Below are 14,791 nucleotides of genomic sequence, written 5' to 3'. Positions count from 1 at the left end.
TGAGCGATGGTTAGCTCGTCTGTCCAGTGGGCGCGCTGCCCACTCCCCAGGGCGGGAGGGTAACTGACCTGGCGTGTGGCCAGCTCTGCAGCAAGTGCTGGTTCAGCTGGCGCGCCTGGGAAAACTGGGCCGCAGTGCAGTTAGTGGCTCGGTAATAGCCGTAACCGTGGCAACCAGCACTTCCCATCAGAGCGGCGTGGATGCTCGCTCACACCAGTTAATCGGGGCACCGTTGTGACTGATCTGTTTAGTAGGGCCAGGTCACAGGCCTGGCGGAGGCCAGCCCTCGGGACTGTACCTCTGCCAAGTGCCTCATGGTCACTCTAGAACAACAGAGCATGGGACAAGCGGTTGGCTTTTTTCTTTTCTTTTTTTTTTAAATGTCTCTTTTTCTCATGGGACTCTGGATCTGCACCTGCCATTCTGTGGCACGAGAGGGAGGGCTGGGAGATGCAGCTGCCTCTCGGGCTGTGGGAGCTGACACCTCTTCTTGCACCAGCAAAGCCCTGGAGTCTCTTACACACTAGGCTGATGGTTTTCTAGTCTGTTGTCTCGTTTCTTGGCAGACCTTCTCCATGGGCCCAGGTGACCTCTCACCCCCCTGTTCCCTAGTGCACAGCCCAGACTTACCTGTAGCCAGGGATAGATAGGTCTTGGCAAGTCCAGACTCACCTTCGGAAATGCCCAGAGAAGTGAGCAGTGACCAATTGCTAAGTTTGAAGTGAATATTAACTTTTGGGGATCCACTTAGCTTTGTGGGTGGGGCTTGGGGTTTGGGTTCAGAATGTGGGCTGTGATCCCAGTTTCCCTAGTTTTGGCTGCAAGACCTTGGGTGGGTCACCTCACTTCAGTGGTCCTGTTTCTTCCTCTCCTGGACAGTGGGGTTCTGCTTTTCCTCTCACAGGGAGGGGCTGCACAGACTAAGATGGTGGGTCTAGAGCAGTGCCTGGCTACTTCCTTCTCCTTCGAAACCCTTCCACCTCTCTGTGCTTGGCTGGAGAGGCAAGCAGACTTCCTCGTACTGTCACTGGCAGAGTTCCTGGAGGGGGAAGCTGTTGGTAGGCTGCCCCAAGCCAGGGCAGTGGAGATCCTGCGTTTTTGTTTTTAAAGCAGCTTCTCCTTCAGGGCTATGGGGGAAATAGTATCTCAGCATCCTCACCAGCTATTCGCTCATCCAGGAGCCCCGGACCATTTGTAAGCAGGCCTCTATTCTCTCCCTGCCTTCCGACAGCCCTTCCTATGCCTCAACCCCGTGCCAGGCTGTGTGCCAGGTGCCGGGCCCACTGGTGGACAGGACAGACACGGACCGTCCACTCCTGAAACAATAGCTCATTCTAGCTGCTTCCACCCTGAGACGTCCTCAGGAAAACCCACATGAGCCAGCCGCGCACCAGCAGCCTCACTCCAATACGATAATATACTCCAAAGGATCCATGATAAACCGCAAGGTTTCCGGGAAGTGGCAGGACACAGAATTAACACGTACGGACAGTCAGCAGAGGTTATAATGGCAGCGAAAATCCCATGTACAATGTTAACAAAGACGAGTGAATTTAGGAGGAAATGTGTAAAACTGTACAAGAAAAAGTTAAAGACGCTATGTAAGACTTGAATATTCCATTCTTGGATAGGAGGACCCAGCATTATAAAGATGTCAGTTTCCCTATGTTAATTTACAAATTCAGTGCAATCCCAATAGAAATCTCACAGTCTATTTTCTTGAGTTAGTCCCATTTGACCAAAGTTCATGTAGGGAAAAGAAAAAAAAAAAAACCAAACCCTGCAGAAGTAATCAGGAAACCACTGAGAGAAAAACAATGATGGAGGACTAGGCTTACGGATACTAAAACATACTGTGACACCTCTGTGATTAACGCAGTGTGGTCCTGGTGCACGAAGAGGCAGACAGAGCGGTGGGAAGGGATAGCAGGCCCGGGCTAGACGTGTGGAAGTGCGTACGTGCGGAAACAGTATCTGACGAAGGTGTCATCTCAGATCGTTAGGTTGAAGGTGGGCTCTTTAATAAACAGCACTGAGATGGCTGGTAACCATTTGGGAAAAGATAAAAAAGGTAGATCCGTATCTCATACCTAAGGATCCCTGGTTAGGGATCGAAGTGTAGAAATTGAAACCATCCAAGTACTAGAAGGAAACATGGATGAGTTTTGTTTTGTTTTTTTTTTTAACTTTGATGTAGAGAAAGCTTTCTACCTGTGACTCAAAATCCAGGGGCACTAAAAATGAATGAATTTGACTAAATAAAAATTCTAAAACTTGTATGACCAAAACACCATAAACAAAGGCAATTGGCGAACTTGAAGAATAATCACAGCGTATATCACAAAGAGCTAATATCCCTAAATATCCGTGAAGATCATTTAAAAAACAAAGGACAGAGGATCAAAACTCTAATAGAAAAATGAGAAAAAGTCATGAACGATTTCCAGAAAAAGTTACTAAAATGACCCTTAAACATATGGGAAGGACGCATTTACTTAATTTGAGAAATGCAAATACTGTGGTCTGAGCATGTGTCCCCCCCTCCCGCAAATTCACATGGTGGAGACGTAATGCGCACCGCGATGCTACTGGGAGGTGGGCCTTTGGGAGGTGTTTAAGTCGTGAGGGGGAGCCCTTATGAATGGGATTAGTGCTCTTTTAAAAGAGACCCCCCAGAGCCTTTTCCACCGCGAGGACACAGCGAGAAGTCGGCAGCCTGCAACCTGGAAGGGGGACCTCACCAGATCCCGGCGGTGCTGGCACCATGGTCTTGGACTTGGAGCTTCTAGAGCTGTGAGAAATAAAGTTCTGTTGTTTATAAGCTACCCAGTGTGTGGTGTTTTGTTATAGCGGCCTGGACAGACGAAAGACAGCAAATTAAAACCGAGACACCATTTCTCACCTACCAGCCTGGTAAAAACACCACCAAATCCCCTCCAAAAAACCTGGTGACCAAAATAACTACATTCTGTTGGCAAGGCTGTGGGGAAACAAGCACTCTCGTAAGTTGCTTGGGGGGTGGGGTTTGCAAACTGGCACAACCCTTCTGGAGAGAAATTTGGTAACAATGGCTGTACGATCCAGCAGTCCCACTGCTGGGATCTGCTGTATATGTGCTTTCTACCATATGAGAATATGTATGCACAAGGGTATCTGTTGCAGCTTCGTTTATAAATGCAAAACATTGGCAACAACCAAAAGTCCCATACGTGGGAGTAGTTAAACGAACTACGGTACATGCACCCGATGGAGTGTGCCGCTGCGAAAAGAATGAGGGCGGTCTCTCTGAACTGCTGATTTCCAGGACACACTATGAAGTGAAAAACAGCAATGCCCAAAGGAGCATCTCTAGCGTGCTTCCCTTTGTATAAGAAGGCAGAGGCATAAGAACATACCCAGATGCAGAGGAAGTGCTGGAAGGATCACTCAGAACCTGAAGAGGATGGTGGGGAAAGGCTGGGAAGAAGGCAGGGGGTGGGTTGCAGGGCTGAGAAGAGAAGGGCACTTGAGTGAATACATCTGTATGACGCCTACTCTTAGAACCATAGTAACAGTTTCGCGTCCCTCCTCCCCCCTAAATAAACAGTTAAGATCACTAGGATGTAGGAGGAACAGAAAGTGGACTACAGACACTTTAAGCTGAACTAACAGTACCGGAAGTGACTAGCAGCAACACTGGGCGAGAAAGAAAGTAACACTGTGGTTACCTAAGATGTTAGTTGCAGGGGAAGCAGGATAAGGAATAAAAAGGAATTCTTCCTGCTATTTTGCAATTTTTCTCTAAGTCTAAAATTAGTTAAAATAACACCACGAGAAAAAAAGCAGAACACAACACTGTGAATATTACAACCCCAAATTTTTAATACATGTACGTGGAGGAAAAAAGGCCGAACATTGGCCATCTCCAAATGGTGGAATTTGTGGTAATTTTTGCTTTTGTTGTCATATTCATCTGCATTTTCTAAGTTTTCTCTTCATTGGATGCTTGTACTTGGTGGATCCTTGGAAACAGTGGTGAACGGGACAAGTTATCTCCTGGAGCTTGTATTTTGGCGGGGGAAATGGAAAATGAATAAGTACATGTAAAATAATTTTGTGCAGAAAATTAAACAAAGCTGATGTGGTGGAGAGATTGGTTGTCAGGGAAGGTTCCTCCAAGAAGGTGACATTTAAGATGAGATGTGAGGGACAAGAAAGAGAATCTGGGGTATGGAGTGTGGAGCGGGCAGGGGGAACTTTCTGCAGAGGCTGTGGGGTGGGGGTGGGCTGGGCTTGTTTAAGAACCTGGAAGAAGCCAGTGGGGCTTGGCTTCAGTGGGCTCGGGGGAAGGGGGCATGGACGAAGTCAGAAGGATAGGCAGGGGCTGAGCTTGGGGGCCCCTCGAAGGAACGAAATGCGAGCGTCGTGAGGAATCGTGGGTTTGAACAGGCAGCTGGGTTAGGCTGACTGCAGGGGGCGTGAGGGCTGCAGCTGGGGGACTGGGGAGGGGCTGGCCTCCTGCAGGGATCTGAGTGAGAGGCCCTGGTAGCTCAGACACATGACTCAGGCCACTGGAAGGAGGGACGTGGTCAGGGCTCTGTTGTGACAGAGTGATGGGTTGGGTAAGGGGTGTGTGAGAGAGAAATGAAGGATGTTTTCTACAGTAGCCCTCCGCTTTCGAGAGGATGGTGGAGTCTTACCTGGCTGGGAACACTGGGGAAGCAGGCTTTCGGGGGAGAGCAAAACTTTTGTTTGGGCTTGGGATGAGCATGCTTATTATGTTAATACTCAGAAAAGAATGAATAAAGGTTAAATGGTGAAAAATAATTAGCTTGCCTTTCTACCTCTGGAATCCTGGCTCCTCTGCCGCAGGTCAGACCAAGGACTAAGTGCTGTGGAGGGTAAGCCCGGTTGCCATGGTTCCAAGGCCAGTCCCCCCTCCTGCCACTTCCATTCCCCTGAGGTTCCTGACCCACCTGTGCCTCCAGGACCCCAGCCAGACAGCTCGTCAGCCTGTGTGATGACTGATGGGTGCTGTGCGGAATGATTGGGATGGATGGGAGGGTGGATGAGTAGATGGATAGATGGATGGACAGATGGACATAAGCATGACTGACCCGAGTGCCTCTCTCACCCCAGTGCAGACTGCTTCCTGGTTTGTCTCCAGGAGCCTGGGTGGGGGCTGGCTCAGTGGATAGCTGTCTGACTGGGAGAGAGGCAGGGCCAGTGCTCCGGAAGTCCTTCCCCCCGTGATCCCCTTGATCTTAGGAACTGAAAGGAGTCGTGTGCTCAGCTCTGGGGAGAGCAAGACAGGCACCTATATTTACTAAGCATTGTTGTATGCTCGGAGGGGGCCTTTACCCGCATAACCTTGACTGCTCGCTGCTGCCCTTGTCCTCCCTATTTCTCCGATGGGTAGCTGAGGGTCTGGCTTTGGGCAAGGCTCACCTGCCGTCCCATAGAGAGGGGCTTGGCTGGAGGAGGAGGATGCTCTTTCTGTTGGGGCTTCAATGAGGAATACGTACGTGTGCATGTGTGCGGTGCCTGGAGGCACCCACTTGTGTTCGTGTGCATATGTGCACAGGTAAGGGCCGGAGACGGCTCGTGGGGGGAGGGCCTCCACTCCGGGCCCAGTCTTGGCACCTGCAGCCCAGGTAGTGAGGCCTCACCCCTGGATACAGGGCTGGCATGCAAGCTGGCCCTGAGCTCCCAAGTATGGGTTCTCTGTCAACTGGAAGTCAGCTGAGAGAGAGGGAGGCTGACAGTGGACCCTAAACAGATAATGGGCATATGACACATCTACACATCTTTTAACCTGCCACGTGACAGGCGCCTTAAAGGAGGCGGAGGGAAAATGCCACTCGGAGATCCAGGATGACTTGGCCAGGGTCACACACTGAGCTGGGGTATGAAGGGGACAGGAACCCTGCCCCCCCAGGCCTGCACTGAGGGGCGCTATGCATACCTCACCTCACTAACTCTTCCCAGCCTCCTGTGAGGTAGGTCTGACCACACTCACTTTACAGAGGAAAGGAGGCTTAGAGAGAGGTGGAGTGAGTGGCTCAAAGTCACACAGGCAGTAGGTGGCAGGGCTGGGACTTGAGACCAGCTGGGGTGAGCAGCTTTGTCCCTGTGTGTGACAAGCTGCTGTTCCCCACGTTGTGAGCCCAGATCGGCCAGCTCTCCAGGTGGTCTCTTTCCTGGCAGAAGAGCGATCTGCTTAGTCAGGTGTCTGCCTCTGTACCAATCAGGGGTGACAGACATTCTCAGCTGTGACCTGGGTGGTGTCCTTGGGTGGAAACTTGCACCTCCAGCGCTCCCCCGGGGGGATGTAGTGAGTGCTGGGGACCCTCATGCAGGAGAGGGGGCCTGGGCAGACCTCCAGAGCCCCTATGTGTCTGGACTGCCGTCCTGGGCTGTCTCTGGCCCCGTAAGTGGCTCTGAGTGTCCGTTCTCCTCAATCACAAGGCCTGGGAAGCCCCTGGTGTGGCCTGCTGGAGTGGGGGATCTGAGGACATGGGAGAGGAGTTCACAGAGCTCGTCTGTCACCGAGGAGATGCTCGGAGGAGCGGCGTCTGTGCCGGGGAGGCCAGCTGTGGCTGTGCTTCTGTCTTGGGGCCCAAGGACTCCCCTGACAACTGGGGACCTGGTGGTAGGCAGAGCTGTCTGGGAGCGGTGACCCTTCTGTTCTCAGGAGCTGCACCAGGGACCTGGGGCTGCTCACCACTGCTACCCGAGGGGGCAGCCACCTCCCCTGAAAGTGGGCTGAGGGTCAGGGCTGGGCCCCGGAGCTGTTCCCCCAGTAGGCTGCTCAGGGGGAGCTCCTTGGGAAACGGTGTCTGGTGCAGGACAAGGTTGCTGCAGCGGGTCAGGCACTCCCCCTCGCCGAGCATGTGCCGGTGTGCCGCTGCGGATCCGAGGGCCCCACGGGGCCAGGGAGGGGACCGTGGGGGCTTGTTGACCCCTCAGACAGCCTCGGGGCCGCAGGCAGAGAGCTCTGATGGTCAGGGCCCAGGGCCAGGGACCTCTCAGACCCCACCCCTCCTGAGGGGCCTGGGCCTGGCTGGGCCTCCTGGAGGGAGTTGTGGGTCTTCCCTAGCCCTCTCTCTGGGCTGTGCCTGCAGCGGGGGCTGGCCAGTTTCACTCTGCCTGGCCTGAGCACCTGCCTGTCTGAGGTTCGAGGACGGCTTCCAACTCGACTCTCACCAGGAAGATCTCAAACACCATCTGCTTGGTGTCCTTCTCGTTGATGCCCTGGACCAGCGAAAACTCAGACTTGGAGTTGGCTGGGTAGCTCAGCCTGCCCAGAACGGTCTGAAACGTGTGTTCAGAAAGAATGGGCTGCACACAGTAGGCAAAGTTCCCAGTGTATGGCTGGAACAAACGGGTGTTGGAGATGGGACACGTCTCAGCAGAGTGGACGACAGAGGCCAGGCAGGACCACGGGCTGATGCCTAGGGGCACCAGGGGTTCCTGAGAAGCAGGTGGGCTAAGGTATTTGGCCAAATGGAACCCTGGCCCACGATCATGTTACCCCGTCCCATTTTGCAGAAGGGCACACTGAGGCCCAGAGGCAGGATTTGTGGCTCGAGTCACACAGCAAGAGAATGACTGAGTGGGGTGAGGCCCTGGTCTCCTGGCTCCCCACTCAGCAGTCCTGGCCTAGAGCCAGGGGAGATTAAACCTTTCCGCATTCCACAGCCCAGCTCCTTCCCTTGTTTATTTCGAGCGAGCTCCGTGGTTCTTTCTCTTTAGAGAGGCAGTATTCCCTAGTGGTTAGGAGCTGCACTGCCTGAGCGTGAGTCCTGTCTGCACTGCTTCTTAGCTGGCGACCATAGATGAGTTGCATCAGTCTCTCTAACCTTCAGTTTCTCCAACTGTAAAATGGGACCAAAGTCAGATGGCATGATGGACATATTGTCCCCCCCAGAAGCAGAGGCCTTACCTAGCCCTTACCCGAGGCCCCCTTGCTCAGGGGCATGGCAGTGCCTACCTTCAGGGTCCTGATTTCCTTCCTCCGGGGAAACAGAAGTAGGTTGACAGAGATTAGCTCCAGGAACTCTGGCGCTCACACCAGTTCATGGCAGACAAGTTGGGCAGGGCTGGACACCCCCCAGAAGTGAGTGGCCCTTAGATTGGGGCCCACATCCTTAAGCAAATAGAGCTGAGGAGGGTCCCCTGTGTCTAAGAGCTGCGGGGCCCTGTGGGTAAGGGCTGCTGCCGGCCTGCAGACCCTGCCCTGCCCTGTCCGGGTAGGAGCTGATGTGGTCATCCAGGAGGGTCTTAGCTGGGTCTGGTAGGCCCCACTCGTGGTAGCCCCAAGAGGCTGGATGTGGAGGAGAGCCCTGTAGGCCTCCCCAGGCCAGGCCCAGGCTGGCCAGCCTCTGTCCCGCCCCAACACTTAGTCAGGAAGCCAAGGAGGAAGTTAGGATAGCAAAAGAGAAAGCTGGGCATAGCACGACCCTGCCACTGCTTGTCACTCTGGAGGGCTGAGATCTGAGGGCGGCTGGGGCCATGCTCAGCCCCCAGCTCCATCTCTTCCCAGTGGGACAGAGCAACGGTCAAGCCCATCCTCACCTTGACCCCCAAACAATTGGGGAAGCTAAGCACATCGACACCTGCCTCTTTCCACACCTTCTCTTCAGCCGCTGCTGCAGTGCCCCCCATAACCTTCAGACCATTCCAGATGTCACCCTCTAACGCTCCTTACACCTCCTGCTTGAGAGAGTGTTCTCTGGCTGCAGCTGTGCTGGGCGGGCTGCACGGGCCAGGGAGTTAACACTCGTGGGCAACCCTCAACCAGCCCAGGAAGGGCGGGGCATAGAAACCCCAGCCTCCTGCCAGCAGTTCTCAGGTGTGTTCTGGGCTGTCTTTTGAGGGTCCCCAGTGGGATCCCCCAGGTGTCCATGGAAATAACCTGTTCGTGGATGTACCCTTTATTGGCTCTTCTCCCGCCTTCGTCCTAACACCAGACTTCATCACTGGGCTCCTGGGATCACCTCCCAAGAGAACTATTTATACCCAGATCCTCCTGTCGGGTACAGCTTATGGGGGGACAGAGATGGAAACAATGCTTCATGCACTCTCCCATCTACCCTTCCCCTCTTCCACTTGCCACCTTCCTCCTCCGCTCCCTCCCTTCCATTCACCCGGTACTTAATAAAGTGATGATTCACTCATTCAGTGACTCACTCCTTTACAAGGGTCCGCATTTCTCAAAGCGTGCTCCCCCAGGAGCATTTGTTGTGGGTTTTTAATTAGTCTTCCATGAGTAGAAATTTCATGAGGCCACATAAATGTGGGAACCACCGGGTTAAGTAACGTGCCTCGGCATTTTGGCTGTAGGACTTCAGGGTCCCTTCCTCTGGTGTTTGGGGAACTGATGTCCTCGAGCAGCCCGCCTGGGCCCCTCCAAGCCAGCCTGGAGGCTTCCTAGGCAAATGAGATAAGGCCCCTGACCTCAGGTAGCTCAGCCCTGGGGAGCCCAGCCGAGGGGTGCAGGAGTGGCCCTGACCTTGTTGTAGTAGCCCAGGAAGACCTGGTTCTTGACCACCATTTGCTTTCTATGAGACTCTGCTGGCCTGCCTGTTGAGTCGCCAGGAAGGGCATCTGCCTGGCAGTTGGCCGTGGACCTGCCCCCCATTCCCCTGGCCCCGCAACCTTCTCTGAGCTCGATTGTCAGAGTGGTTCCTGCGCCTCTGGCTGGGAGGTGACCGCCCAGTTGGAGTGCTCCTTGAAAACGGATTCCCTGGTAAGTTCCAGTTCTCTTTCCATAGGTCATTCTGGATCAGTCCTTTTAGGTCCAATATTGGGGGTGCTACCCTGTTATTGGGGGTGCTACTCTTTCACACACTTGAGCTCATCTGATCCTGGACCTTAGAAGATTAGGTAACTAGCCCAGGGTCACATGTGGCCACCCCTTGGTCTCCCCCTCTGCCTTCTTCTGGGTGGGAGACACATGGAGGTCAGGCCTGGGCGAGGCCAGTGCTGGTAGCCATTTGGCATCGTCATAGCCTGGGGCCAGTGAGGGGCCCTGTCCATTACTAGGCCGAGTACCCCTTCCTCCCATTTTACGAATAAGGAGACTGAGGCAGTGAGTGCAAGAGCTGGAATTGGAACCCAAGTATATTAGTTTCTTCCTATCCTGTAACAACCACAAATTTATTATTTTATAATTCTAGTTACCAGAACTCCAAACTCAGTCTCTATGCACTGGTTCCTTTTGAAAGTCCTTGGGGAGACTCTAATTTGTGTGTGTGTGTGTGTGTTTTAATCACCTTCTAGAATCCACCTGCATTTCTTGGCTTGGGACCCCTTCCTCCCTCTTGAAAGCTGGCAGTACAACCTCTGTAAACCTCTCACTTCTCTCTTCGTCCTACTTTAGTCTGTCACACCTCCCTTGACTTTGACCCCGTGGCCTCCCTCTCGTACAGATCCCTGTGGCCACTTCGGGCCCCTGGAGGACTCAGGAGAATTGCCTCATGGCCCGGGCCTTAACCGAATCACACCTGCAGAGTCCCATTGCTGCGGAGGGCTCATGCTCCCAGGTTCTGGGGAGTAGGACCCGGACATCTTTAGGGGGCCGCTATTCAGCCCGCCACATCAGTCTCTCTGACACCCACGGCCACGATTTTCCCGTGACATCAAAGAGTTGTGAGGATACCAAATGAGAGTGACAGACTTGGGGGGAGGGGACATACAGGGCCCCTTCCGGGTCAGTGAGTTGTCTTGCAGGGGAGGTCACAGGCCAAGGAAGGGGGAGGCATCTATGACAAATGGGTGTTTTTTTTTTAAAAACAAGATTTTATTTATTTATTTTTAGAGAGAGGGAAAGGGAAGGAGAAAGAGAGGGAGAGAAACATCCACCACACGTGCCCCAACCGGGGACCTGGCCCACAGCCCGGGCATGTGCCCCGACTGGGAATAGAACCAGCAGCCTTTCGCCCTGTGGGATGACGCCCAACCTGCTGAGCCACACCGGTCAGAGCACAAAAGGGTCTTAATTCTGTCTGTCTGTCTCTCTTCGGCCGGTGGCAGATTCGCTCCCTGAGGAGAGGGTTGCAGTGGCCTTTATCTTTTTCCCTGTTAATAACCCGAGTTTGCTAAACTGGCACCCGGAGTTTAACTGGCACCCTTCTCTGTGATTCTTCTGTGAGTACCCTCCACGTTTTGGGTACTTGCTGATGTAGCCAGTTCACTCTGGACATCTTTCGGGAACCCGGTGAGCTGCCTCATCCACCTGTCTCTCCGGGGTGGCCTGGAGCCACCTCTCTCTGCGCTCACATGCTTAAGTCTTCCCTGCCCCGCCAGTGCCGCCAGTGCCGGCTTCCTTCCTTCCCGAGGGCCTCTGCAGCCGCCTGGAACTGTCGATTTGGTGCTAGTTCACACTTTCTGGGCCCTTTGCGGAATGGCTAGTTTAGAGAGAACCTGCTTTTTCTGCCTGTGAGGGCGATGGGGGACAACGCAGGAGGCAGGCAGAGGGGAGGGGGCACTGGAGATCTGCGAGGGCTTCTGTGGGTGGGGGTCCTGAGACCCAGACAAGGAAAAACAGTGAGGGCACACGGCAAACTGATGACAGAAGCAGGGACGGCCAGGCCTGCGTCCCTGCTGCCCAGGGCCTCCCATGCTCCCTGCAGAGCCCGGGCGCTCACAGGACCCTGGGGTGCTGCCTGGGGGCTTCCAGTTCTGGAACTCAGCACTTACTGTCTTCAAAGCTGTGGTGACCTGAATGTTCTTGCCGGTTGCCCCCTCCTCGACTCCATGGGCCCACCACACAGTGAGGACCCGGCTTGGACCTGACCCTGGGCGCCCGTCTGGCAGGGGTGGCTGAGGCACACAGGGCCAGTCCAGGGAGGGCAGGGCTGGGGGGAGCAGGAGACGAAGGAGCCCAGCAGCAAACAACCCTTGGGGAGTCAATGCCTGGCCTTGAACGCCAGGCCTGACTTCACGGGCCCGTGCCTGGCCTTTTGCTCAGATGTACCTTCCTTTTCAGGAACGACACTGCGTAATAAACGGTTGGGGGGCGGTGTATTCCTCGGGAGAGTCTCATGGTCCTGAGTCACAGAGTGCCCTTGGGGTACAGTTCCGCCAACTCCCCGCAGCTGGCCAGAGGCCCCACCCCGCCGGGCCACCCTGGGAAAGAGCCAGGACAGGTTCAAGCTGGTGTTTCCGGGAGTCCGGTGTTCTTAGGCGCTGCTATAGGCTGGATTGGACGCCTCCGTCTTCTTCCTTGGGCCCTGGTCAGCCCTCTCCTGCCTTCCCTGCCCTGGCCCCTGCGGCCCCTGCGCTAGCTCACCCTGTAGTTGGTCGCCCCCTGGCATGGTGTCATCATTCACACTGAGAGCTGGCGCCTGGGGCTGCGATGTGTCGGGGGACAGGGCAGAGTCCCCCCGCTCTGGATGTGCGCAGTACTTCCTACCCTCTGCCCTCTTGGCTTTGGAAAACGCATTCCAGGAAATTCTGGCTCCGCCTCCCAGGTGGGAGTGGGCTCCTGGCCCAGGCCCAGCCAATGAGAGAGACTACTCCCCAGCCGCGGCTGTTCACAGAGGGTCGATCAGCACGAGTGTGTGCCCAAGCCAATCTGTTTTCTCTGAGATTTGATTTTTCCTCTCTGGGAGAGCGTCTCTCTTCATGTTGGGTGAGCCAGTGTACTGGAGGTGCCCACAGCCATCGCCCCTGTGGGCGAGTGAAGGCAATGCACAGGCAGCGGAGCCGAAAGAGACGACACACCTGCCCATCTTCTTAGCCTCCGAGGCTCCAGCGGCGGTGCCCACAGTTGGAGGGGTCACTTGGACAACTTAGGTCTGTGAGCCAAGTGAACTGGTTACATCAGTTCGCTTTCCCATAAATAGCCTTTCTTGCATAAGTTGGGTTCCTGCCTCTTGAAACTGAACAATGGGGTAAGGCTCAGAGCCTGTCAGGGGGTGGAGGGCTCCCCTCTCCTGAGTGGCCCACCCCTTCCACCCTGTAGTTCAGGTAGTGCCAGCTGTGTGGCAGGTCGTGGACCAGGCAGCCGCCAGCTGCAGGGCAGAAGGAAGGGCAGCCCCAGGACCCCGGGAGGCAGGCTGGTGAGGGCGGGTGGCCGTGGTGAGCCTGCGGCTGTGACTACAGGCCTGAGGGCCTGCACACCTGGGACTGCTTGGAGAGAGGCTGAGCAGGCACAGCTAGGCTGTAACCCTGGGGGCAAAGGCAGGCCCAGCCCCCTTGCCTGGAAATACTGGGCCCGACCCAGGTGGCTGGTCCTGATTGACAGAGTTCACGTGGGCCTGGGGCGGTGCACTGTGAGGGCAAGCAGAGCAAAGCAGAGCGGAGGAAGGAAGGTTCACCCTCTCCCACGCTGAAGCTGCCGGTCCTCCCACTGCTCACATCCAGAACTTTGTCCGTCACCAGGTCAGTCACTGGTGGTGACACCTGAGTATGAGGGTAGGTGGCCTTGGAGTGTGTATGTGGGACCTTTGAGCGTGGAAGGGGTGCTAAGGTGTGTGCACGAAAGCTGTCTAAGCGGATGCACACAAAACCACAGGTGACGTGGGCTGAGCGATGCTACCTGAGGGTAGGTACCAGGGTGTCTCTAAGCACAGGTGAGAGATCCTGTGTGTGGACGTGCAGGGGGCTTGGCCAGAGCGAGCTGTGGGTGGTCACACTTTGTATGAACCCTCCTTCCTCCTCCTCTTGGGTGATGTATGCGGCTCATGTGTGGCAGATGCTTTTGGTGCCCTGTCCAAGGACCTTGGAACATGCCATGTCCACACGTGCTGGCCCGGTGGCAGACCATGTGACAGCTCATATGCCATCACAACACAACTCCCCTGTCTGAAGACTCGGGCCAGGGGAGCCCACGCGGCCTGCACACGTGTTCCTCCTCAGCCCCCTCTCCTCCGGCGCCTGGCAGAGAGGTTGGTCCTGTGTACGGAAGGACCCGAGTGTGGTGCCATCTGTGGACATGGCATGTCGTGGGTAGAGGAGACAGGAAAAGCTGAGCCCAGGAGTCCCCTGAGTGTTTGCTGTTGGAATGGGGTGTCAGTGTGGGGCCGGCACGGGGCTGGAGGCTGTCAGCGTGAAGGCTGCGATGTTTGTTCCCAGAAGGAGGGGCCCCAGAGCCACACACACTGGTGTTTAGAAGGACGGAGGAGCGGTTATGCTGCATACAGAGAGGGCACTTACCGTAGGTATCAGGCTGTGCCCAGAGAGAGATACTGGGGCACAGAGGCTGTTCCTGAAAATGGGACTCTTGAATGGGTTAAACCTCGTGGAACATCCCAAGGGTGGAAGACAAGTTTCGTCCACAACTATGAGTGACCGTGGGTAGTTGGGATGCAATGTAGGAGAAAGGTATTTGCTCCGTGTTCAGGTGCAGGCTCATTTGCTGTGAACAGTGGCAGCAGGAGGCCAGCAGGTGGCAGTGTGGGCTCAGAGCGGGCGGATGGTCGCAGGACTAAGTCACTGACTACTCAGACATTTGTGTCAACAGGAAAATGACCGGGCTTCAGCGGCTGCTAATTTTGAGAGAAGTAACGTAGTTTGAGCTTGCTGCTGTTTTCTGTTTCCTTTCCTTAGAAGTTTCAGACGGCACGAGCCCCTCCCCCTTTAATAATAATACTACTTGCAACATTTTTTATTGATATGATATATTTACTCTGAACACAAGAAAAGATACACTGTTGCTTGTTTAGCGCTTGATCCAAGAACAAGAAAAGCTGTTCACTCAAACACTGATGAGTACATAGGGATTGTTTCCCCCCAGCACTCTGAGGGTTGCAGAAGCAGGATGCGTTTCATCCTTGGAGTGCATTTCAAAAGCTGTACAGTACAA

Source organism: Desmodus rotundus, chromosome 12, assembly GCF_022682495.2.
Source record: "Desmodus rotundus isolate HL8 chromosome 12, HLdesRot8A.1, whole genome shotgun sequence".
In the NCBI taxonomy this organism is placed as follows: domain Eukaryota; kingdom Metazoa; phylum Chordata; class Mammalia; order Chiroptera; family Phyllostomidae; genus Desmodus; species Desmodus rotundus.
The sequence above is the reverse complement of the archived record's forward strand: the minus strand, read 5'-3'. Positions refer to the sequence as shown.